We start from the raw sequence: 27,861 nt of genomic DNA, 5'->3' as shown, positions 1-27,861 counted from the left end.
TTTTTGGCATTTAAATATCAAGGAAGAGTTTTTACATCTAAAAACCATAGCTAGGCCTTGTGACTATGTAGTTATCTATACTTTTTAGCTATTTAAAGTTCATATAGAATAAACAATATGTTGCATTTTGTGTTCATTCTTCATATATTGTCCAAAGAACTTTATAAATCTTAATGAGTGAATAATAATGTATATTATTGACCATTTTGGAGCTTTTGCATAAGTAATCAGACTATATGTATTTGGTTTTACTGTTTGCTTTGATATGGAACAATGTAAATCAGCCATTTCAAAGTCAGTATATATTATATTTGCTAAAAATATACTGATATCCTGTTATGTATTTTTAATAATGGTCATATAGCTAATCCATGGTTTTGTTCCAGAGAAGCTATTAGTAAAACATTAAAAATTATTTGGAAGTCTGGAGACATGGTACAATGAAAAAGAGAGATAGTACTCTTCCATAGGTCCAAGTAGGACACAGTAGGTAATAACCCTCTGTAACTCTACTTCTTGGTCACCTATAACCTCTTATAATTTCTGGGGTACTTCACACATCTTGTGCACAGAAATATGTGAAATGAAAATACTTATATTCATAAAGGAAAACCTATGAGGTTTCAACATGGCACACACACACACTTTCTCACACCAATAGAGAAACTTCAGTCAACCATGGAACATTGAGAATGGAAGAGATATATTCTTCACTAAGGAAAAGAGCAGTAGCTGATTATTCAAAACCAAATTATTGACCCTGAAAATAGACACACAAATGACATTATAAAGAACAAGCAGTTAGAAGTGTGTGTGTGTGTGTGTGTGTGTGTGTAATAAAAAATAAAGCATCAATTTGAGCAAAGAGGCTTATATTGGAGGTTGCAGTGTGATGTGTTTGGTAGGAAGAACTGAAAAAAAAATATTTAATCATAATCTCAAATATATTATATCCATATATTTATATATATTATCATGATTAAAATTTTATGTGCTTTGTAGTAGCAATTTGGGTTTATAAAACAGCTATATTTTTGTGTATATTGCAAACTTTACAAGAATAGCTTATAAAGAGTTATGAATGAGGTAGGCGAGGTGGTTGATTGGGAACGGGGCAGAATATTTTTGTTTTGTGTATCCTTGCCTTGTCAGAACCTCATGCAGAGATCCACTTACTCTTGCTTTCCAAATGCAGGGAATCAAGGGGTTTGGCATCATGCTTGGAAAGCAGTGGGTAAGACTATTTTGAGGATTATAAAACCCTAGTCTTCACTGTAAGAATGTGTATGGCTGCTGATACTGTGAGAGGTCTGTAATTCCCAGATCCCACTGTCTCCAATCCCATTGCTTACATTTCACTTTTTACTAATCTATGGGTGAGTGGTACCTTCTTATTACTGTGCTTCATGTTCCAGTTGTTTTATTTCCTATTTTACCATGCATAACGTTACTTGATAACAACTTCATGCTTTCTGTTGCTGATTTTTATTGTAAATATTAATATTATATTATAACTTGTGGATAAGTATATATTTTTATTATATGTTTAGAAACATCTTCAAAATATAACTATTGCTTAATTACAATTTTCTTTCTTATGAAGAAAATTGTTCTTACACTTTAGTTGATTTTTTTCCCCTTTGGACTGAATAGCATGTTAGGGAGAAAAAAGGAGGAACAGGATGAGGGGAGGGAGAGTGAACTGAGATTGGGATGCAAAATGAGAAAAGATTGTTTTTAAATAAAAAAAAGTAAATTGAAAAGAAGAAATAATCCTTACCAGACACTTGCAAAGATATTTTACATTACCATATATTTAATAATCTATCTATAGCATTCACTGACCCCTTTACATTGATATGTAATTATTGTGTATGTTAGTGATTATCCCAGCCTCTGTCTCTACATACATAAATGTCAGTGTTAAAATATCATTTCTTACACATGTCTACGTGTAACTCCTAACTCATAACAATATTCTAAAAACATTGGCTGATTTTGAGCCCTTAATTTTATGTATTTGGTTGCCTATTTTACTAAACCAGCAAACTCCAATTGTGCATTTCATAAGTCATTTTACTCTCAGATAACTTTTACTTTGTTAATTTAATTTTCTTCATCTGAATCATTTAATAGTATTGCAAATGTTTTAGGTCTATGTAATCTGCAATATAATATATGTGAAATTTCATTGGAACTGAAGTAGATCATAATTTTAGAGACATTCCATATAATATAGTCTTGTGATTTATTATATAATAGCTGCTTTTACTTAACTTTCTCTCCAAGAATGAAAATAGTGAGGTGTTTTTGTCATGTTTTTAGGAGAAAATAGTTTTTAATTTACTTTTTTATCTTATTTAAATTAATTCCCATCAAGAATTTGTGTTGTTAGCTGGTCATGGTGGCTCATGATTTTACATCCACCACTTCGGAGTCAGATTCAGACAGATCTCTGTGGGTTCAAGTCTATCTAGCGTGGTCTACAAAGCAAGTTCCAGTACAGCTCAGACTATTACACATAGAAAGTCTGTCTCTAAAAACCAAAGAAGTAATGATGTTGCTATTGCTTTATTGATGTATAGACATAAAATTAAATAGATATTTTTATATTTTCTTATATATACTAAAACAGACAAACACAATTATCAATCCTTAGGCTTTACTTTTGTACATTTTCCTATTATTTGTTCAGATTAGCTTATTACCTGAAAACTTTTATCCCCTCCCTTTATATTCATAAACACCATTAAATACTTTAATTTTTTTCTGGTTAAAGCTAGCATATTAAATAATAAATATTTATAATAAACATTCTTGCCTGATGATTTTATCAACTGAAGTTATTTTCATTTTTAAAAAGTATGAATTCCAAATAATTACTACTCATGAATATTGTTTTAAAAGTTATCTCAGATATTAGTGTGTAATATTAAAATGTTACCATAATGAGATCGCTTCATCTTTCTTACCCTCAAAATATTTTTAATTAAAACCTCACCTATATGATCTAGACTCCTTAATAAATTAATGACTTTCTTTAAAAGTAGGAATTATCTTTGGAGAAGAGAAACTTTTCATCTTTGGCAAAACAAAAGCAAGCAACCTAAACCTGAGGAGGGAGACAGAGTAACCATCAATTCATTTAATAAACCTTCAGGAAATCCCTAAGAGCTACTTTCATAGAATGTAAAGTAAAGGTCAGACAGTCTACTCACCCCAGATTTCATAGTGTGATGACAAATGAACCCCTGTACAAACTCTTTTAAGTTCTCAAAGTCAACACTAACATAATTGGTTGAAGGGTTGTGGTAAGTATTGATGTTGTGAGGAATGAGCATGAAGATTCTGAAATGTGATTTTTTTTTCTTATGCAAGTGCAAGAAGCAACAAAGAATGACGTCTTTGAACTTTACTCGAAAGGAGAACATGTCATCATTGTCCAGGCGACCTCTAGGGTCTTTGGTTCTCATTTCTAGTATGTTTCAATAATTTTATCATCACCATGATGTGTACTTATTTTATTTTGAAAATTATGCTTTATGCTCACTGTTACAGAAGAAATAATTTGGATCTTTACATATTGAGATAAATTTGACCCAAACGAAGGTATATAAGGAACCTGTTTTTTCTTACAGGTATTATGTGATCAACTTAGGGAGCTAAGGCTATTCATAGTGGATAGTTAACTGCATTGATATTTGCATTTATGATAATATGTTCATTAATGAGAATTAAGATTAACATATTCAGTTCCTAATATGTCTGAAAAAATTAAATTGCACTATCTTGTTTTAAAAGTTAAAGAAAAATTTACTAAAAACCAAATTAAAAGTCATATTAATTATTCATGTAGAGAGATGTTGTACAAATAATAATTTACAACACCCTTTAAATATTTCATTTAAGAAAGCCTCAAGATATATCTCTTAACACATGGTCGTCAAGAAAGCTCCCCCGTTCAGGCGTAACCTCTGCAACCTGTCTGCTTGGCCTCATTATATCTCAGCAGATGGTTCTGTCAATGCGTAGTGAGTTATGAATTTCAACTTTGCTTCCCTTTTCCTGCCCTTTGACTAAAGATCAGAGATAATTGGATTGGAAGCACAATTCAACCACATCAGACAACTGTATTCAACAATTTTATGTGTCTATTTTTTGTAGCAATAATTGTTATTGCTGATGCTGAAAAATTTGCCTTCATTATACTTTTTATTGACCTCATACATGAGGTTTAATTGTTATAATACCTGATATTTGATAATTTTTTCAAAAATAAAAAAAGACAAAAGTTATAATATGTATCATCATAATTCTTGGTGAAGAAAGTATTGAAGACAAGTCATTGATTTATTGTTTTTTTAAGACAGTAAAATTACCACGGAAAAATCTATTATCCTTATGTTTTATTCAAGAGTGGATGTACACAGATTAACTTTATGACTTGAAAAATATTTCATCTTGTGCCATCAAGAAAAGACTTAAAACACATTAATGCATCTTTCATATCTCCCTTGTTTAAAAGGAGCATCATTCTACCTCACAGAAAAGGTACATCTTTAAAAGTAGAATGAACCAATTAAACTTTGACGAGATTAAGATTATGTTTCCCGCAAATTACATTTCTAAAATATATCACACAGCAGATTGAACATACTGTTTAATGCAAATTTTGTTACTGGTTTCAGCATCCTTACCATTGAAAAAATTATGTGCAATAAATTTTTATTCATTTACACTTTTTTTTTTTTTACCTATGGGGCATTTCAGTGATAGGTATTTTACAGCTGGGAAAGCTCATACAAATTTCCCTATACTAATCTCAAAGTCTTTGCCTTTTTCTCATTATTATTTACACCTCATCTCCAGGCTTATTTCAAGACAGAAGGGCTGAGCTGCAGGGTCTCTCAGGCCTGTAGTTTCTGATTCTCATTCTGACGAATCAATATCAAATGTGCACACGAAATCTGATATCATCAACCACATTTTCTTATTTTCACAGCAGGGAATAAAGTTATTTCAAATTTCAGGGCATCAAATACACAAGTGTTTATTGTAATGTAATTTACCCAGACAAAATACTGAACTGTTATTTTCTGATAATATTATGGCTTGTAAATTGTTGATTCAACGTTTTTGGAAAAACACGCTGTTAAAGAAAGGCCCTTCATTATACATATTCTCCTTCACAACGTCTATTATTTAAAATTGAGTCAATCTACAGGAAATTGTAAAGGAAATAAAATGATTTTTCAAATGTTTACTTTTAATTTTTTAATTCTACATTTATTTACACATAGATTTGTTCCTCTGAAATACTACTTTCACAGAGATTTTCATCTAGCTATTATATAATGAATCTGGGGCAAAAATTACTTGTATGGATTTTTTACAAGATTTCAAGTTATCACCTTGATAAAATTATAGAGTATTTGGGATTGAATTGTTCTTTGTTATTTATTATGTCAAAATGCAAAATCATAATATCATTATATAGAATTCATAGCCTAAACTCTTAAACTCAAACTAAAATTGATAAAATGTGAAAATGCTATCAGTCTGAAATGGTAAATAAAATTGATATGGACTTATATTTTAAAGCAAGAAGCTGTTTTATGTTGAGATTATGATTACATCCCTTCTCCCTTGCTTTTCTTCCTTCCAGACATACCTACAAACCCCTCCTTTCTCTTTCAAAGTCTTGCCTGTATCTTTCATTAATTATTATCACATTTGTGTATGAGTGTTCCAAAAATATAACCTCTTCAATATTTATAATATAACTTGTGTGTTTATTTTAGGAGCTTTTCATTTGGCATTGATTATGGCTATTCAACCTTAATAAAATTCGGAATGTTCTTCTCTGGGGAAAATTATATCTTCCATTGAAAACATTCCTTACTTGTGTGAATTTCTTTGTGTGAGTGTGAGGTGTTATGGGCTTTCCCCTATCCATATTCAGCTATTTCCTCTTTGCTGTACTCATGCTTATGTTGGTAAGATTTTGAAGCATAGTCTCTGATATTATTAGAATTAACAATCTTCCGGCAAACTCACTGATCGCTAGCATTCTATAGCCTTTTTTATCCTTCTTCTGCAATGCTCCCTATGCCCCAGGTACAGGAGTTTTTGATAGATATAGACATTACATATCTTGTTCATTGGCATTGTGGGAAGAATCTGAGTGAATAACATTGTGGAGTCAATATTAGACTAGATTTCAGCATTTTTCCAAGAAACTGGGTCATGGCATTATTCACATCACAGAAAGGCTTTGAAGCAATCTTGAACATGCTGTGTTTGTGAATCCCCATGTACAACTTTATCAGCAGAACTGCACTGGGCAACAAGCAAAAATAAAGTGCAGGAGAGAAAATATTGAACATACTTTAAATCACTAAATGTGCCATTCAATCAGTATTTCTTTGTATATGAACTAAATGGGTTATAACTTCAAGATCCGAGCTGATTGTTTTGTGATAGGGTTATGGAGAAAAATTGACAATTCTAAAGTGAATGTCTTGAAACACTCCATCTTCATTCTCTTTCTAAAACAGGTGCTTTAAAGTTAATGTTAGAAAAGCTTTCATAATTTATACATTATGAACAATTTATTACTAGATGATATTTGGAGTTGTAAGATTAGGTTATCTATTACTTGCTATTTATGTATTTACCTATGCTATCATACAAAATCCATACACCCCACGCTATTCAGAAAAATCATTTTAGTTTGTTAGTCAAATTATGTTTACATTTACTTGTACCTTTAAGTATTACAAGCATTTTGGCATTTGCTGTATAGAAAAAAGGAGTGTCATACATACATAGAGGTAATAAATCAGCTTGTGCTCTTAGGCTCTTTACCAGATAATGGAGCTCCAGATGTTTTAAGCATTGTTTGCCTTTAAACAAACTGAATAAAAATGTTATTCAGGGATGAGGAAGGTTGTTCAGTAACAGGGAAAAAGGAGCTTGAAATGGTATAATCAGTACCAAATAAGCCCCAGGATTTCGCCTTAGAAGCTGAACCAAAGTTCATCATTCCAAGAGCTCTCAACACTGTAAGCCTATTCAGACGATGTTTATGTTGTGTTTCGACATTGAATACATTGGAATCATTTCTTAGACAAGCCAGATTTTCACACAGTAGGAATTGGACCCAATCCAGGTAGCTGGCATGAGGCCCCGAATAAATGTGTGTGGAAGAGTGCTGCTCTGCTAAAGTAGTGTTAAATTAAACTTGACACTCTTAACAAAAAGATTCATTATTTGCATACTTTCGGGAAATCGGATTTGTTCCCACAGTTCGCTCCCTTTGGTACTCTGAGCAGCTGGTGTAAAATAAAATCTGTTTGTGCCACCTACATCTATTACTCATAATTAATTCTTATGAAAATACAAATATTTACAAATCACCATAATCTACTAGTGAAATTAGCTAAATCATTGGCAACATAATTTGAGATCACATTATTATTCAGTTATCAGCCACATGAAAAATTCAGTAGCTTACGTTATGGTGTTTTCTGTTTTTGAGATTATACCAATACTTATATATAATAGTACTGTCAACCAATACTAGAATAATTTTCTTTAAGAAAAGATTACCTCTAGATACATTGCTTGTATTGAACCTCAATGATATTCCTGAAATGAATTTAAGTGTCATCCTGGAGTTATTTGACACCAATTTTTATAATATTCCTGTTAGGTTCTGTGTGTTCAATGTCCCATTGTTGTATAACACTCTATTGTGAGAATGGCTACACAAACGTCCTCAGCAAACATTCTAGTGTGTAGGTTAGGACTCACTTTGAATGCAAACATTCTAGTGTGTAGGTTAGGACTCACTTTGAATGCAAACATTCTAGTGTGTAGGTTAGGACTCACTTTGAATCCTTGAAACAGGGTGATGAAGCTCTTCTTCCAGATTAATAGATACCTTTTTGTTCAACCATTTGGTGGTGGTAAGCAAGCTTCAGTGTTTGTACAACTTTTTCTAACCATAATTTAAATAACTTTATTACTAAAAATTGGCTTTCTCACATAAAACAATGTTATTCATTATTTTATGATTTCTATAAGAGTGCATAACCAATACGACATGTCTGTATTGTATAGGTGTGAAAATACATTTTTTCACTTTTTCCTTCTATTGAAAATAATATTTTATCACATTATTCATTCTGAATATGGCTTTCCCTCCCTATACTCTACTCACTGTCTGCCCTTCCTCTTCCACCCAGATCTACCTTTTTTTTTCTCTCATTAGAAAGCAAACATAATTCTAAGCTTGGTTTGTGTATAAATTTGTCCTTTGGTAGCCCGAGGAGTAGTTTCCGTTACAAAGTACAATAGAACACAGGAGTGAAGTCACTACTATATGGGCATCAATTCAATTTTTGCAAGTTCAATGAGTTGTTTAGGTATTATCTTCAGCAATAGGGCCTTACCTTCAGTTTGTGGTGTACAATCTGGTGTCTTGCCAACAGGATTTTTTGTTTGAAGTTCCAATAGAACCCCTTTGACTAACAACTCAATTGGATACATCCAGTTAATGTACTAGCAATTTGATCTGGTGATAAGAGGTGGACATTTTGGTACTATGCCTTCCCCTTTAGTGGGAAATTTCATTCACATCCTCTTCATGTATCACTACTTGATTTACTGTAACTGGAAGTTTCTCTGCTCCCTATCAATTCCTGAATAACCTTTCTGAGGCTTAATATTACTTACAAACCCTTTGCCTTATTAGCTCAGGCTTATTTTTAACTAGAAGTTACAACTTAAATTAACACATTTCTATTATTTTATATTTTACAATGAGGCTTGTAGCTTTTTACCTCACATCTAGATTATTTAGCAGTATATTCACACAGACAAGAAATAGTTTGTAAACTACTAAACTCCTACTTGATGTGTATAGGCAGAAAACTTGTATAGTGTACCAAAGTTCAACTTGACTTCAAAGAACAAAGAGATACAGTCCTCCATTAGCACACATCAAAACAAACCAATGTAGAGACCATCAAGTGTTTTGAATGAACTGGAGTCCAGACATTCTTGAAGAAAATTCCTGATACATAGCCAAAATTTATAGTATAAACTTCTTCACACTAGTCCCCAAAAGACTCATGTTGATACTCCGGGGTGAAAAAACTAAAATGAAACAAAAGACCTTTCAGAGAATATAGAACTTGTTGGGGTAATCAATGAGTTGCTGACTATATTTAAGGTACATTCCTTGAGAATGATGGGTTCACTATTCTCCAACATGGCTCAGCTGGCCAACAACCTAAGACTAGATAGTCCAGTTTGCTAAGGTAAATCAATTACTATTGTTCTGCTAAAGGAATGTAGTCATAATATGACTCCTAAGGACATCCTGCTCTACTCATACATAGATCAGTTCTTTGTTCAGTCATAATCAGAGAAGCATCCTGATATGAGAAGAAATATAAACAGGTAAACCATGTCCAACGAATGAGAGACACCCACTGTGATCAAGGAATAAATCTCTTACAGATACCTAAGGATGACTAGATTCATAACAAATAGTTTCTCTTTAAAAATATAGCTTACTCAAATAGAAAATCCACTAATATATACAAATAATATGATAACTTAATGTTAGGAAAATAGAGAACTTTAATTCATGAAAATGGTTTATTGACATTGATTTTATTGTTCAAAGAAATCAAGTATCAATTTGGGGACCTCCTTTTTTTATCCATAATTAATAATACTTGGAAATCTTTTATCTGCAAGTAAAATTCCCAGACAATTTTCTAAGTCTGACATCTAAATTCCTTCCAAAGTAGTTTTCCCTACAAATTCCCAAATAACACTAGTTTCACCCACACAGATTATACTCACCTTTTCACATTATCAAAAAATCTTATTCCACTTAAGACTCATTTTAAAAATTTAACTGAAAAAAATCTAACTAGGTAAACTCATAAATCATTTAAGGTTTTGCCTAATTACCCACACACCATGGAGAAAAAATCTTCTGAATCTGTGGGCTTTAAAAATAAATAGTGTGCGATTCCAAATTATAAGTACAAGCATAGAACAATTACCTATTTAAACAAGCATGTTCCTGGTAAAAAGAAATTGAAATGAAACAAAGAAGCAAGCAAGCAAATAAAATTATGTATGAGAATAACCCTGTGACATTTGATGTGCATCCCTGTGTGTCTATAGCCAGCAACCAGGGACATCCTGAGAGGTGGACAACATTCTTACCTATCTTAGCAACTACATCTGTATGTGACTAAACATCATAACTCCCCTGAAATACCATATGGAAGAGTGCTGAAAAATTTCAGCATTACCAATATTTATATATCTAGATTTCTCTTACAAACATATTGAAAGGAATTGATTGCAAATATATCAGGAGGATCATGAAGACTGATATGCTTTGCAGTGCACAACGCCATACAGTTCGCGAGCTTCGGGCAAGGGGCTGGAGATTGAAACACACAAAAGACACACAGAGACACTGACCTCTAGTCACTGGTAAGAAGCCCTTTATTCAATAGCACCACGGAGGCTTATATACCCAACAGTCAGGTGGGCCAACAGGTGAAAACATTAGCCTCTGATCCTCAAGGCCGAGGCAATGCATGCTCATGAAGCAGAGCTGGTAAAGAACTTTGACACAGCTTTCAGTAACTCAAATCAGAAGGAAAGTAAAGACCACAACAGGGAAGAGCAGCTGGAGGCCAGGATTTCAAATGGTCCCAACAATGTTTGTGTGTATAAGTTATGTTTCATTTTCATACAAATAACTGGATTCCTCAAGTCATTTTCACTTACACTTAATGTTGAGTGATCGTCTTTTCCAACTACTCATTCCATCGCTGTTTCCCCAAGGTACTCATACCCACCAGACTCAGACCTTCCCAGGGACTGATTTCTGTATTTGCATTGCCTTTTATCTAGGCGCATAATCCCCGACTCTTACCTTTGTTATGGCCATTATTCTCCTCAGCTTGCAGTTCATTCAGTTTCTAAGGGTGTTTGAAAAGAAGCTCATTTCACTTGCAGCTTCTGAATTATCAGTACTTGTAATCAAGTGGGAATTACTGTGTATTATGCATCCTTTCCTGTTATTTCATCTAGTCCACCGTCAAAACAATGGGAGTTTTTTTCTTTTTGTCAAAGCAATTGATGAATGCTTTCTAATTATTCTTTGCATTTGTTACTGACACTAAGGACCAGCTCTGTCAATGAGCTAGATCATCAAACCATGAAATTCCTCTTTTTTATTTTTTATTTAATATGTATTTGTTTCATACAATATGTTATCAACGTGGTTCCTACCCTTAGATCCTTCGAGATTTCTCTGGCATCTATTCCATCCAAATTCACACCTTTATGTCTTTCTTTTGAAAATAAGCAGGTATCTAAATAATATAAACAAAATAAAACAAAAACAAACAAACTGGAATAGGGCACAAAACAAATAAACAGGGAAAAAAATGAACTTCAGGAAAATAAAAGAAACAAATTGAATCAGAGACACAGGGCAGCAAGGAAACAAGACTGATGCAAAAATGAACTCACAGAGACAGTAGCTGCATACATAATGCTTATACAGGTCTGCATCAGACCTGCAAAGGTCTGCATCTTCCCCAGTGCTGAGGGAAGTAGATACCTACCCTCATCCCTATCCAGAGGCCATCTCCATTTAATAAACACTAGCATATGATATCACTTTAATACTTGAAATTTAATATTATCTATTTCTAAAGGCATGATAAGTTCTCCCATAGTTAGAAATAACTCCTAATTCCTTCTTTCTTTTTCTTCTTTTCTTTTTCTTTATTCCCCTTTATTGAAACTAGATCCTTTTCTTATACAATATATCCTGAGTATAGTTTCCCTGCCTCTACTCATCACAGTCCATACCCACTTTCCCTCCCCTCAGGATTCACTCCCTCTTTGTCTCTTATTAGAAAAGAACAAATTTCTAAGAAATAATAATCAGGATTCTTGTTAGCCCTATAATGGCTCCCTTAATCAAAATATCTCTTCTCTCCTTGCTCTTCATCTCTATGCTTCCCCCATTTTGACTATACTGTTCCTTCAAGCTCTCCTACCCCCACCCCTTCCCATTCTTTCCTATTTCTCCCCCCCCCGCCCTCCAATCTTACCCCACTCCCGTGATCTTAATTTTGTCAGGAGATATTGTCTATTTCCCATTCCCAGGAGGATCTATATATGTTCTTAAATAGGTATGATCAACATAGTAAAAATGGCAAATTTGCCAAAAGCAATCTATAGATTAAGTGCAATCCCATCCAAATTCCAAGACAATATGAAAGAACAATATTCAACTTCATATGGAAAAACAAAACAAAACAAAAACCAAAATAGCTAAAGCAATCCTGTACAGTAAATGAACTTCTGGAGGCATCACCATCCCTGACTTCAAGTTCTACTATAGAGTTATAAGAGTGAAAAAAGTTTGGTATTGGCTTAAAAACAGAAGATGGATCAATGGAATTGAATCAAAGACCATGAAATTAACCAACACACATATGAACACATGATTTTTCACAAAGAAGCTAAAATTAAAAAACAAAACAGATCAAAGAAAGCATCTTCAACAAGTGGTGTAGATTGCTTTTGGCGAATTTGCCATTTTTATTATGTTGATCCTACCTATTTAAGAACATGGGAGATCTTTCCATTTTTTGATATCTTCTTCAGTTTCTTTCTTCAAAGACTTAAAATTCTTGTCATACAGGTCTTTCTGTTTTTGGTTAGCATTACTCCAAGGTATTTTATGTTATTTGTGGCTATTGCAAAGGGTAATAATGTTTCTCTGATTTCTTTTTAGCCCTTTAATCATTTGTATAAAGGAGAGCTACTGATTTGTTTTTAATTGGTCTTGTATCCTGCCTAATTACTGAAAGTATTTGTCAGCTTTAGGAACTTCACTTTAGAAGTTTTGGGAACATTTATGTATACTATCATATCATCTGCCAATAATGAAAGTTTGACTTCTTCCTTTCCAATTTGTATCCCTTGATCTTTTGTTGTCTTATTGCTCTTTCTAGAACTTTCTAGAACTTCAAGTATTGAATAGATATGGAGACTGTAAACAGCCTTGTCTCCTTCCTGATTTTAGTGGAATCACTTTGAATTTCTCTTCATTTAATTTGATATTTACTGTTGTCTTAGTGTAAACTGCTTTTATTATATTTAGATATATTGGATTCTTGATCATTCCAAGACCTTTATTATGCAGGGATGTAGGATTTTGTTGAAGCTTTTTTTCAGCATATGTTTTTTTCTTTTCTATCAGTTTGTTTATATGGTGGATTACATTGACAGATTTCCATATATTGAACCAACCCTGCATCTCTGAGATGAAGACTACTTAGTCATGGTGAAAGACCAAATGAAAGTTTTGTTTTGTTTCTTTGTTTTTGATGTGTTCTTGGATTCTGTTTGTCAGAATTTTACTGAATATTTTTGAATCAATGTTTATTATGGAGAATGGTCTATAGTTCTCTTTTTTGCTGCGTATTTCTTTGTTTGGGGTATCAGGATAACTGTAGAAGAAGTTTGGCAATGTTCATTTTGTTTCTATTGTGTGGATAAATTTGAGCAGTATTAAAAAAAACTCTTTTTTGAAATTCTGGTAGAATTCTGGGCTGAAACCATATGGTCCTGAGCTATTTTTTGGTAGGTAGACTTTTGATGACTGCTTCAGTTTCCTTAAGGATGATAGGTTTACTTAAGTTGTTTATCTGGTCTAGATTTAATTTTTGTCCTATGAAGAAAATTGTCCATTTCTTTAAAATTTTCCAATTTTGTGGAATACAGATGTTTTTTTTTAACAAAATCTGTTTATTCTTTGGTTTTTCTCAGTGTCTTTTGTTATACCCCTCTTTCATTTCTGATTTGTTAATTTGGACACACTCACTCTCTCTGCCTTTTTGTTAGTTTGAATAAGTGCCTATTTTGTTGATTTTCTTCAATAACTTACTCTTTCTTTCTTTGATCCTTTGTATTGTTCTCTTTGTTTTTATTTTATTGATTTTAGCCAGTAAAATTGTGTGAGTCCTATTAAAATGGAGAGAATCTTGTGATTTTAAACTAGGGGATGTGGAAGAAGGGTATATATTCTGATGCCAGAGTGATAAAATGTAGTGAAATATGTGCTATGAAAACAATTTTCAAATAAATTTAACAGGTCTAGCTATAAATTCAAATGCGAATGATATATACAATTAATGTAATTGTTACCATTCTTAATGCTTTTTGAAATATACCTTCTATGTCATCCAAAATGCTTTAGAATTAAACAGATTATATAGCCAAAATGGTTTTAAAATTAAACAGATAAATTTTTTGGTTGTTTTCGAAGTGAAAAAATATGCTAACATTCATTCGTGATAATCTTTCTGTCATACAAAAAGTTAATATAAGAGTGGATTTCAGGAAAAATCTTCAAAAGAAATAGTTTTGATAATTTTAGAAAAGACTTCTTAGAAAAAATAATCACTACTGAAGACAAACATATGGAAAAATCTAATTGTCACTCATAAATTTATGGAAAGATTATTAATACACTATGATTTTTATCTTATATTAATAATGTGTTTCATCATAACAAACAGTTTTAAAAATGACTACAATCATCTTAAAAACAATGGTGTACCAAAACTGAAGTTCACAGTAATAAAAAGATGTATTACTGACTATTATTCTGCATTTACTTAGTGTTTGATAAGAATTATAGAAGTGAAAAACTGTGATGAGTAAAATTAGTTGCAGTATATATCTGTTTGATAAGTCTTGTTTAATTTAATAATATTTTTAGGAGTATAATCAAAGAATTAAGAGTCTGTGCTAGAAAACTGAATTCGTTCCATTTAAGAGGCCTTTGATCAGGTTGCCTAAGATTCCTAGGTTCATGTGACCATCTTCAGGACCTTAGTCAAAGAAAAAATGTCCACATCAGGATGAGGACAAGGTATGTTTCAGCAGGCTCTTTCTCAATAGGCAATTGGACAGAAATACTGGATTTAGAACACAGGGTAGGGTAACTAGATCTAAGTCACAGTGATGATTTAGTGTCAGAGCCAATAGTAATCTCTATGCCTTGGGTTTGGAATAACTCCTGCAATATTATTTGGAGGATGGGATAATTTATGGATTATGGCAGGGAAGGAAAACATTCCAGGTTACTGGAATACCTCAAGACACACTAGTAACAGAAAGATTCCTCGTATTAGGGCTTTTGGAATGTGTAGAAAAGATTATCCTAGCATAAAAAAAGCCAGAATCAACCGCAGAATGCACAGTGAGTGACAGAATAATTCTGCATACCCTACATGACTCATTTGTTCCATTGAAGAGGAACTTCAAAGCAGGCATTATGGTTCATGGTTTTAATGTAAGCACTTTCAAGACAGAGGCAAGAATTTCACTGAGATTTTTGAAGCAAGTATATTCTACATAAAGGCTTCCTACTCATCCATGAACTACATGGTAGGGTGTTGTTTATACACATACATACACACACACACACACAAACACACAGTCTATTTCAAGAGGGATCAGTCATGCAATGTTATGTGAATTTGATACGAGTTGATGAAAACATCTCTTTTCTTTTGTAATCTCCTTGCAACAAGCATTTATAAAGTTCTAATTGTTTTCCCTTTCCGTTTGTGGTGATTTGATCATGAAAGTCCAACAGGCATGTTTATTTGATGCTTAGTTATCAGGGACTGGCAGTACTTGTAAATGACTAAGAGGTGTGGTCTGCTTAGAGTCGGTGAGGTCTTGTTAAAGAAAGTGCAGTGGTGGCTGTGGGCTATGAGGTTCAAAATCCCAAGTCAGGTCCAGTGTCTTTCTTTTTTTTTCTTTGATGCAGATGTGGAATTCTCAGTTACTTGTTCAGCATCATGTATGCCTGCAACCCTGCTCTGTACCAAGATAATGGGTTTATAATTTTTGAACCGTAAGCAAGTCTGAATTAAATGCTTTTTTTTGTGTGTGTGTGAGTGTTGCTGTGATTCTGGTGTCTCCTCACAGCAAGAGAACAGTGACTAAAATGTGCATGATAAATATGACCAAGATGGCCTTGAGGTGTAAAGACTATTTAGGTTTACAATTCCATGTAATCGTCCATATGTAACCTAGATACTTATGGAATCTAGCGTAGAAATTTAAGGCAAATAGCTGAAGCTGAAACTTGAGTATAGCATAGACTACTAGCTCACTCTTCAGGGCTTGCTCAACTTATTGGTGAATACATCTGTCACTGCCCACAGAGGGCTGGGAGTTCCTACATCAGTAATTAATCAAGAAAGTACACCCACAGACATGTCCACAGGCCAATCTAAAGGAGGTCATTCTTCAACTAAGGTTCCCTCTTCCCGGGTGACTCTAGTTCATGTCAAGTTGGCAAAACCTAACCAACACATCTAGTAAAACAAAACATAAAGAGAATATGAAGTTAAAGAAGTATGAAGAAAATATGGATTTTATTTAATAGTATTTTAATGATGCTTCATTAATAGTAGCAAACACATGCAACTATGTATTACTAATAAAGAAAACTAAATTATACATACTAACATCACTTGTTCTGTATTTTTCCATCACTCTAAATCTATTTTAAAAGGCTAACATATTAGAAATAAGTAAACATTCACAATGGAGTGTCATCAAGGAGAGAAATGCTTGGAAAAGAATATGTATGAACCAAAGCATACTGCAGAAGAACGAGGAGTAAATATTGAGAACTGAAGATTTAAGCAAAAGGATGAGAACAGAAAAGTCTAGGAAAGGAGATGTAGGGGTTTATTAACCAAAACTAAGGATATATGCATAGGCCTTATAAAAACTTCATTAGTTTGTTAACTAATTAAAAAATAATAGCTTTTCGAAAGGAATTTGAACAAAAGTATCTCAAGAGTGGTTTAAATAGGAATGCTTCCCAGTCTCATATACCTGCATGCTTAGTTCATGAAGAGTTTGGGAAACTCTAATAAGTGTTTCCTTATTGGAAACTATGTGTCCTCGTTGAAAGAGTGCTCCTGGGCGTGGGCTTCAAAGTTTCAAATGCCCAAGGCAGACTCAGTCTGTCTGTCTGTCTACATCTCCCTCTCTCTGACTGATTTCTGCAGATCAGAATGTAAAGCTGTCAGCTATTGCTGTTGCAACATGCCTTCCTGTTTCCCGCCATGTTTCCCGCCATGATCAGAATGAACTAATCTTCTGAAGCTGTAAAAACTCCCAAATACTTGTTTCCTTCTACAAAGGTTACCTATGTCCTGGTTTCTCTTCATATCATTAGCACAGGAACTGAGATACCATATTATTGTACAGAGCTGTTTACAGAAGCTGAGGAATATTATAGTGAAGATTTTTCATCCCCAGTGCCAGGCCAGATAAGTTCTTTGTGAGTTCTTAGAGATGCCCAGTGGCGTCCAACAAGTATAAGCACTGTCATGATCACATTAACTAGGTGATAAAGCCTTGTTACTGAAGATACCAAACACATAGAGAAATATGTCTTAAATGAGCCATGCAAATCTTACTGCTGGGTGGCTTTTGTAGTGTTGAAAGGTTCTACACAAGCTTTTTGAGATAATAGACATTAATAGATTTATTTAGCTCTGAACCCATGTGTGGTATTAGCATTGACCTGTCAGTCAAGGTGTGTTCACTGGTACAAAAATGGCAAGAGTAACATGCATTATAAGCCATGTTCCTAGAGAAGCTAAGTAAGAAGGTGAACCCAAAGACAAACACATAGGCATCCTCATGAATATTAACCTTCATCAGGCGATGAAAGGAGACAGAGACAGAGGAGCACGGGACAGAAATCTCAAGGTCCAAATCAGGAGCAGAAGGAGACGGAGCACGAGCAAGGAACTCAGGACCGCGAGGGGTGCACCCACACACTGAGACAATGGGGATGTTCTATCGGGAACTCACCAAGGCCAGCTGGCCTGGGTCTGAAAAAGCATGGGATAAATCTGGACTGGCTGAACATAGAGGACAATGAGGAATACTGAGAACTCAAGAACAATCGCAGAGGGTTTTTGATCCTACTGCACGTACTGGCTTTGTGGGAGCCTAGGCAGTTTGGATGCTCACCTTAGGAGACCTGGATAGAGGTGGGCGGTCCTTGGGCTTCCCACAGGTCAGGGAACCCTGATTGCTCTTCGAGCAGATTAGGGAGGGTGACTTGATCGGGGGAGGGGGAGGGAAATGGGAGGCGGTTGCGGGGAGGAGGCAGAAATCCTTAATAAATAAATAAATAAAAATAAAATAAAATAAATAAATAAAATGGCAAGAGTATTTATGGAGTTAACCCATTGATTTCTTCATTGATTTAGTGATCTTACTCACAGATGAGAAGTCATATTTGGTCTGATAATTATGATCAAACACATATCTAGGAAATTCATAGGCCCTAGAGGAGAAAGTATTGATACTACTTTTGTAAATCAAATTGTCTTCCAATTATTTATGATTATAATCACAGTTACCTGCTGCCTTCAAACTTAGAGATACTTCTTATTGCAGTGAGTAAGTCATTAATTCAGAGATGCATCCCTGTTCTAAATTCAGGAAATATTGGCTAATCGTGCTCAGTCATAAAGGACACATTGCTACCAACTACTTCACTACAAAGCTCAGATATCATGTTCATAGGACGTAGAGAATTTAATAACTACATTATTTGGTGGTGCTGAGAAAAGCTGCCCTCCAGACAACACACAGAATTTATGGTGACCCACATAAGATATGTACAATATCAAGTCAGTGAAAAATTATAGCTCCACAACAAACTAAAGAATTAAAGGAAAATGGTAGGTATGGGATGATGGAGAGTAGCATTGTTCGCCATGCTCAAATCCATGGAAATATTAGCAAATCTAATTATACTCATTGGGTTATAAAATGAAGAATAATACAGAGGAGAAATGAAGCTGGAAGAGAGATGTTTCAGAAATGGAGGGAGAAGGAGGAGGGAATAGAAGGGATGATGATAGCAAAGACATACTATAAATATTTATGGGTAAGGAAGTTAACAAAAACATAGTTTTTAAAATTAAAACCAGTTTTTTAAATCTGAATATAAGGAAAAAGATTTAACGTGATATGCTACATTGAAAAAAGATTAATTGGATAACCATATGAAATAAGAAACCTAAAATATTCAATCCAAGGTATTTGTGTTGGTTAATCTTCCTTGTCAACTCAATGACATTTACAATTATCCTGAAGGCGTGCTTCTAGATTTGTCAATGAGAGAATTTCCAAAACATTTAACTGAACATGGAAATGCCATCCTGAATTTTGATGACACCATCAAAGATGTGTATAGAACACTGAATAAAATCGTGAAAACAAGGACAGAATAATCCCATATATCTCTTTGCTTTCTAAGTACACACAGTGAGCACCATGCTGCTATTCCTTTTTACCCATGATAAACTGTATCTTTACACTGCTGAACTTCAATAATCCTTCATCCTTAAGTTGCTGTATTTGTTCTTTCTATGTCAATACATCTGACAAAAACAAATTTAAGGTAGAATGGGTTTTAGACATTCACAGAGGTTTGTTTCAAAGTTTCAGTAAATCAAGTCAAACTGACAATCAAGGTTAACCATTAAAGTTGCTTTGGTCAAGTCTTTGTTAGAGAAAATAGCATAATAACTAATACAAGGAGGAAACACACATTTTAAAGAAGTAGGGATTTTTGAAAGGAGATTCAAAATCGCAATCATTACTCATTTCAAATCAAAGCTTATCTGAAAATTATACATAAAATCATCATATAAGCATTGACAAATTCCTACATAGTTTTCTAAAATATATTTAATATTACTAAATATATTATTATATTATATTTATAATATAATTATATAATATTATTATAATATTAATTATGAGTAAGCAAACTCAGAAAACAATCAGATTTCAAAAATAAGCAATCGTTCAGGTAACTAAGCATTAAGAATTATTTTGATTTTTCTTGGTTATCTTCCAGAACTTTATGGTAAGACTTTATTGCTGATAATGCTATATAGTTGAGATATAGAACATGGAGAAATCAACCTATATATACATGAAAGCATCATCCCTACTGACTTTCTTTTTATGAACATGGAAGTTGGTGTACATGCCACCAAAAGAGAAAAGTAATCAGTCTTTTTCTGCTTTTAGCAATAAGAGCTACAATAATAACTCTAATATTGTAATAAATGGCAAGACAAACCCATTAGTTCAATACTGACACAAATGTTATAAGAGTAGCCAAACCCTTTCTAATTAGACTTGTGGCCTAATGGTAGCTTTAAGTGACACCATTGCCTAGCACAGAAACTGTGTCTAGATAGATCATTAGCTCTAGAGGGAAACTCAATACTCTCATTCTGATAAACAGATACAATATAAAACTAACTTCTAATGATCTAACATTATCCATAGATTAATGCATCATTCAAGCCTCATTAATGAGACTTCTTCTTGAAATATATGGCAGTTAACACAGAGACAGACAACTGGTAAATATGCAGATTGCAAGAGACCTTGAAGTAATAAACACTAAATGGGATATTTTATCACACCAATCCTCTCAGTGCTCAGGGATTATCTCAGAAAAGGCATCAAAAAAGTATAAGAGTCTGAAGTAGGGGAAATAAAGAAATTGTGTCTTCTGAACATGATAGTGCCTTTGCCACCATGCATATGACTACCTGCAAAATCACAAGTAAGACAAAAATCTTAGTATTGAATGGGGCTTTGTGTGTGACTTTCTACCACTGTTAGAGGAGACTGGCAATAAATTGCTGCTAGGAGAGGGATAGTCAGTTAGTTTTCCTTAAGAGTATGACAGCTCCTCCCACCCCAGTAGATTTATCATGCTCTAGCAAATGGCCTCACTACCAATAGTCTTTTTAAAAAAATATTTTTTAAAATGTTTATTTCTTTATTTTAGGTATAGTGCTCTATATAAATGTATCCCTTTATGCTATAAAAGGTCATTTGATCCCTCTATAGATGGTTGTCAGCCACCATGTGATTCCTGGGGATTGAACTCAGACCTCTGGAAGAACAAACAGTGTTTTTAACTGCTGAGACATCTCTCCAGCCCCACCAAGAATCTTTTAACAGCACAAATTGGACCTAAAGGACGGTTTGTAAACAAAAAGAAAGTTTGTTTTCCTTACTACTTTCTGTGATCCTGTACTAGTCCCATCTGGAGCAGGCTAAAATTTCACATCAGGATGGCATTCAAGGAATGATGTTCACATGCTAAGTCACACTGGACAACAACAAAACCCATTATTTTTATAAAAATTTTCTCCAGTGAGTATTACCTGGATAAAATACCCCAGGACAAAGAATCAGAAAGAACAATAATAAACTAATTCAACAAATTCAAGAAGGTAAAGCAAGACCTAAAGAGACAGCTAAATGAAAATAAAAGATTAAAAAAATATAACCTTGAGTTATTCAAAAGCAAACAAATATATGTTGAATTAAATAAATAAAACAATTCAAAATTTTAAACTGGCTTCAGCAAACAAATATAAATATTTAAGAGAACTCAAACTGAAATTCGATAACCTATAATAAAAATCAGAGGAAAAACTTTTAAGTAAACTCAATCAAATAGAGTATTAAGACTTTAAGATAAAGTGAAAAATTCTGGTGACTCAGGCAAAGACTATACTTTTTTGGAAAGCAAATAAAGGAAATATGCATGGACTATGGAACACCACGAATATATAAAATCTAACTATGGGCATTGGTAAAGCTGAAGAACCCCAAGTCAATGGTATACAACAGATTGCAACCATATCTTAGGGGTAAAATGATAACAATTCCTCAAATTAAGAAAATACATACCCAAAGCAACAAAGGAAGCACAGTGGTTATCAAAAAGACAAAACCAGAAAGGAGCATCCTAACTACATGTTGTCTTTAAAACACGATTTCAGAAAGAAAGCTTCCAGAGAAACATCATAAGTCATGTAAACTGTTCTCCATCAGATTGTTTCCCTTTCATTGGAAACTTTAAAATTCACAATACTTTGAAAAATACATGTTCTCTCTTGTTTGTGTATTGTGCTCCAGACCCTTAGGTGAGCATATATAACCCGAAGCACTCACGGCAACAAGAGAAATTGAAAAGCATAGTAGGGGTTAGAAAGAAGGAGCTTCAGGTAAGAGATTAGTAGGACACATGTGCTACAACCAGGCAAGGGGGAATTTTACTAGAAAAGGGAAGGGAACACAAAACATCCCTGTTTATTATTCTAATAATTGCAGTAGAACAGAACTAAGGAATCAGAGCTTATTCTTTTACCAGGAGGTAACAAGGTAACAGCTTTCCTATAATATTCTTCTACATTCTCCCATAATTTCCACTCTCTCAATTTGCTCAGTTCTTGTCTTATTAACACCTTTATATACTCAGTGGCCCCATTGCTATTGAGGTATTCAACCTTTAAGAGTCTGTAAAGTCATTATAATATGGGGCAAATTTGGAAAATGGTTGCAACCCAATTTTGCAATAAAAAATATGGAGACCAGTGTCCTAATCTGTTCCCCAAAAGGGATTATTGTATAGCCTAGAGTTTAAGTCACACGTTTAATATAGGCTCGAGCAAGGAGGATAAAATTTAAGAGGTGAAAAGAGATTTCACTTCTAAAAGAGTTGGCTAAACAACTACAGGTTTGTTTTTCTAGCAAAGGAAAAGAATGGAACTTTTTTCTTCAGAATGATTGATCCAAAATTACCTAAGATACATCTACCTCTTGTCTTCATCATAACAGAATGGCTAAAATCAAAAACACCAATGATAGCCTTTGCTGGAGAGGTTGTGGAGAAAGGGGTACACTCACCCATTGCTGGTGGGAATGCAAACTTGTGCAATCACTTTGGAAATCAGTGTGGCTGTTTCTCAGGAAATTTGGGATCAACCTACCCCTGGAACCAGCAATACCACTCTTGGGAATATACCCAAGAGATTCCCTATCATATGACAAAAGCATTTGTTCAACTATGTTCATTGCAGCTTTATTTGTAATAGCCAGAACCTCGAAACAACCTACATGTCCTTCAATGGAAGAATGGATGAAGAAAGTGTGGAATATATACACATTAGAGTACTACTCTGCCATAAAAAAAAATGACTTCTCGAATTTTGCATGCAAATGGATGGAAATAGAAAACACTATCCTGAGTGAGGTAACCCAGACCCAAAAAGAGGATCATGAGATGTACTCACTCATAATTGGTTTTTAGCCATAAGGGTCACTGAGTCTATAATTTGTGATCCTAAAGAAGCTAAATAAGGTGAACCCAAAGAAAAATATATAGTTATTATCCCTGCTATGGGAAATAGACAAGATTGCTGGGCAAAAAATTGGGACCTTGGGGGTGGGGTGGGATGGGGGTAAGGTGAGATGGGGAGGGAAAAGTGAGAAGGGGAGGATGGGGGGAACTTGGGGAAACGGGATGATTGGGGATAAAACAAGGTTGGATAGAGGAGCAGGGAATCACATAACTTAATTAAGGGAACCACCTTAAGGTTGGTAAGAGACTTGAACCTAGAGTGGCTCCCAGGTGCCCAGGGCAATGTCCCCAGTTAATTCCTTGGGCAGCTGAGGATAGGGAACCTGAAATGACCCTATCCAATAGCCATACTGATGAATATCTTGCATATCACCATAGAACCTTCATCTGGCGATGTATGGAGATAGAGACAGAGACCCACACTGGAGCACTGGACTGAGCTCCCAAAGTCCCAATGAGGAACAGAAGGAGGGAGAAGATGAGCAAGGAAGTCAGGACCAAGAGGGGTGCACCCACCCACGGAGACAGTGGGGCTGATCTATTGGGAGCTCACCAAGGCCAGCTGGACTGTGACTGAAAAAGAATGGGATAAAACCGGACTCTCTGAACATGGCGAACAATGAGGGATGATGAGAAGCCAAGGACAATGGCATGGGGTTTTGATCCTACTTCATGTGCTGGCTTTGTGGGAGCCTAGCCAGTTTGGATGTTCACCTTCCTAGATATGGACGGAGGGGGGAGGATCTTGGACTTTCTACAGGGCAGGGAACCCTGACTGCTCTTTGGACTGGAGAGGGAAGGGGAGAGGGGGGGGGAGAGAGGTGGGAGGAGGGGGAGGGAAATGGGAGGCTGGGAGGAGGCAGAAAAATTTTTTTCAATAAAAAAAAGGGAAAAATAATTAAAAAGGTTCAAACAAATAGACAGCACAGAATTACCATTTTATTCATCATTTTGAACAAAAAAGAGATAAAAGAAGTAGTAATTATTGCTGCAGATATTATTACTTATAGAAAAAACTGACAATAAGACTTGTTTTCTAAATTTATGAGCATATTGTTTACTAACTGAAAGATAGCAATAATGCAAATAAATACCAAAATAAATAACAAAAGAGGTGTCACAGAAACATATACAAATGGGCCGGTCAGAAGGGATATTATTACAACTGTATTTCTAGTTTAGGTTCGAGCTATGAATAATGAAGTGGGTTATTCGGTGGATGATCAAGTGAAAGAGATGACAATCTCTTTTTTTCTCCTTTCTATTGTCCTGTCTATGACCCTTCCTTAAATCTTTCTTTTTAAAGTTTTAATGTTTTTATTGAGCTATACATTTTTCTCTGCTCCCCTTCTTTCCTTCCCCTCCCTTTCTACCCTTTCTCATGATCTCCACACTCCTAATTTTCTTAGCAGTTCTTGTCTTTTTCTTCTTCCTATATAGATCCATATATGTCTCTTTTAGGGTCCTCTTTCTTTTCTAAGTTGTCTGGGGTTTTGGATTGTAGGTTGGTTTTTCTTTATATTTAAAAGCCACTTATTAGTGAGTACATACTATATGTACATATGTCTTTCTGGGTCTGAGTTACCTCACTCAATATATTTTTTCCAAGATCCATACACTTGCCTGCCAATTTCAAGATGTCATTTTTTTTTTTTTTACTGCTGTGTAGTCCCTTAGGTAAATGGATCATATTTTCTTTATCCATTCTTCAGCTGAGGGACATCTAGGTTCTTTTCAGGTTCTGGATATTAAAAATAATGTCCCTGTGAACATAGTTGAGCACATGTTCTTTTGGTGTAATTGAGCATTCAATTCTTCAGACATCTATTCTCTTTTAAAACTATGCTGGTATGTGTTTGATAAGTTCATAAAATTATAAGAAATAAAATATGGAGGTGTTACATATGTTCATACCCAGCATGAAGTTTCTCCTTGTAAAGCTTATGTGGTCTCAATGCACAAAATACAGATGATCAATGCTGAGGACCAAAGTAGGTTTTACAAGGGGACATCAAATAGTTATAGATGCCCTTTATCATGAGAGATATATTTTTATTGAAAAAAGATACCGTGCACATGATTGGGCTTCATAAAGTCCTTTCCCACCTTGTCCCAGAGACTGTCAACTCTTCACAGCTCTTAGAAGGAACCAACAATGCTGAAAATTGGTCTAAAATTTTAGTCTAAAAACTAACAGAGAGACAAAATTGTGTTGTTTAAACCAACTAAAGTATGGCACTTTAGTACAGGAAGTACTTTAGAAAAGTAGAACAATTAGAGAAATTGTAATACACTATTAATTTTCTGTTAAATTTTAGTATGAGTAGAAGTGTATTTAAAGTACTAGGCAACAAGTTATTGTCTGAAATCCATTATCAAAATTTCTTATTGGTAAATCCTTATATATATATATTACAAGAGTGGGAACATTAAGTTTAATCCTGTGGTTAAAAGACGTGCAAAAGTTAGAACCAAAATTTGAGACCTACTTTACCCCTTTTATAGGTAATGAGCAAGCTCATGGGCTGAGATGACAGGTAAAAGATTATGCTGGTGTCTTATGAATACCTACACATCTGCCTCCCAGCTGGACACTATAGGCACCTGTTCCTGTCCATAGTAGATGCTAGAAACATCTGTACTTTCCGATTACTTGAACAGCAGTTACGAATTTCTTGGCATTCATTTCCAGGTTTTCTGACATTATTTTAAGATTCCACTTTTTTGTATTACATTCTTGGCAGTTTGCAATACCTAAAGCCATCTCAGTATTACTAAACCAAATACACATTTTCTCAAGCTTCATAAAACAAATTATAATTTAGAAATTGGAATCCTTAGCTAATCCAAAAGTAATGAAAACTTTATGGAATATTAGAAAGAAACACAACTGTATGGCCTTTAGAAAAGAATTGCTCATTTTATTCTCTCAAGAAAAATAGTAATTGGTACTTTTATTATCCCTGCCATGCACTGTATCATAAAATGTGTAAATGATGAATATCTAAAAGCATTAATATTAGTGTCTTGACAGCTCTGGACAGTTCACAGCGCTTAATAAACTAAGACCAATAGCAACAGTTTCTATGCCTCCAAAATCATCATGAGTTAAAGTGAGGAAGTTAAAAAGATCCTGAAGATTACTCGAAAATATTTTACATGTTAGATTATCTTATGTGAAATAAACTGAGACTGCTGTCAAACTGAATTTATCTTCGAAAAAAATATGTTACATTTTCTATCACAAAACAGACAGGTATTAGAAACACAAAGTGAATGTGGAATATAGCTCTCATAAGGTAAGAGCTACTCTGGGGAATTAAATGCACTTGGATAAGTTTAGCATCTCCTCCTATTGTAGGATATGGGTAGATTATGACAAGAATAGCCCTCTTAATTTTGACTTAAAAATACCATTAGTAAAGTATTTTAGTACCATTCAAAGTTAAGTTTAAAATTTCTGTGATGGAGTTTGTTGGTGTTCATACCTATAGAATGGCTTCGTCACTCTTTAGTCCCGTTCTTTCTACTGTACCATTCAAAAGCATTCTGTTATACTCAGCATAAACTAATTGCATTTTCAATAACTTCCGTATTGCTAAGGTTGAATTTTATTTAGGAGTGTATGTTTGTGTTCGATATTAAACAGGTCATATATCCAGCATTAGGAATAGCTGCTATTAAAAACTCATTTCTAAATAATTTCAAAATGACAATGCTGAGACAGACCCTGGTGAATCCTCATCATGTAATGTTCAGATTCCCACGGAGTCTGTAGTCTTCCAGAAACTGGTACTCAGATATACTTAGGAATTTGAAAAACATAAAGAAAATCTTATGGTCATATAAATTAAATCTGAATTATGTAATTATCTAGCATAGAGATTTCCATATCAAATTATTATGCCATGTCATGATAAAAATATATAATTTGGTAGATTCAAATTTCAGTAACCTTGAGGATGATATAACTATAAGGCACTATTTCTCCACCAATGGATATAAGTATAAAACCACAGCAATGCCCTTAAGAATGCTATGCCCGGGTATGAAGTTTGGAAGAGGAAAGATGGGGAAAGGAAATAGTAGAGAGCTCTTCTGAATAGCCCGAAGCATCTCTCTGTTTCTCATATCTCATACTCTGTAGCCAGGTCCTCAGGCAGTTCAAAATTCTAGAATTTTGATTTTAACACAGTCAGCTTTATGGAAAGAATAATAATCACAGTAAGGAACCATGGGATGCAAAATCTGCATTATTAAGAGTTGCTCTGAAATTTGAAAGGTTACAAATAGGCTAAATTTCAAATGAACAAAAACCTTAAAGCAACTCCTACAGATTGGAATTTACCTTTGCTTTTTTCTGGCATTTTTCTAAAGTTGAAGTGGAAAAGGAAACGGCATGCTTTTATGGGTGGTGGGTGTTAGAAGCTAATACTTCTTGCTAAAGGAACTACAAGGAATGGCACTGGTAACGAATTGTAGCATATATATCAGTT

Source organism: Microtus pennsylvanicus, chromosome 15 (assembly GCF_037038515.1).
Source record: "Microtus pennsylvanicus isolate mMicPen1 chromosome 15, mMicPen1.hap1, whole genome shotgun sequence".
In the NCBI taxonomy this organism is placed as follows: Eukaryota; Metazoa; Chordata; class Mammalia; order Rodentia; family Cricetidae; genus Microtus; species Microtus pennsylvanicus.
The sequence above is the reverse complement of the archived record's forward strand: the minus strand, read 5'-3'. Positions refer to the sequence as shown.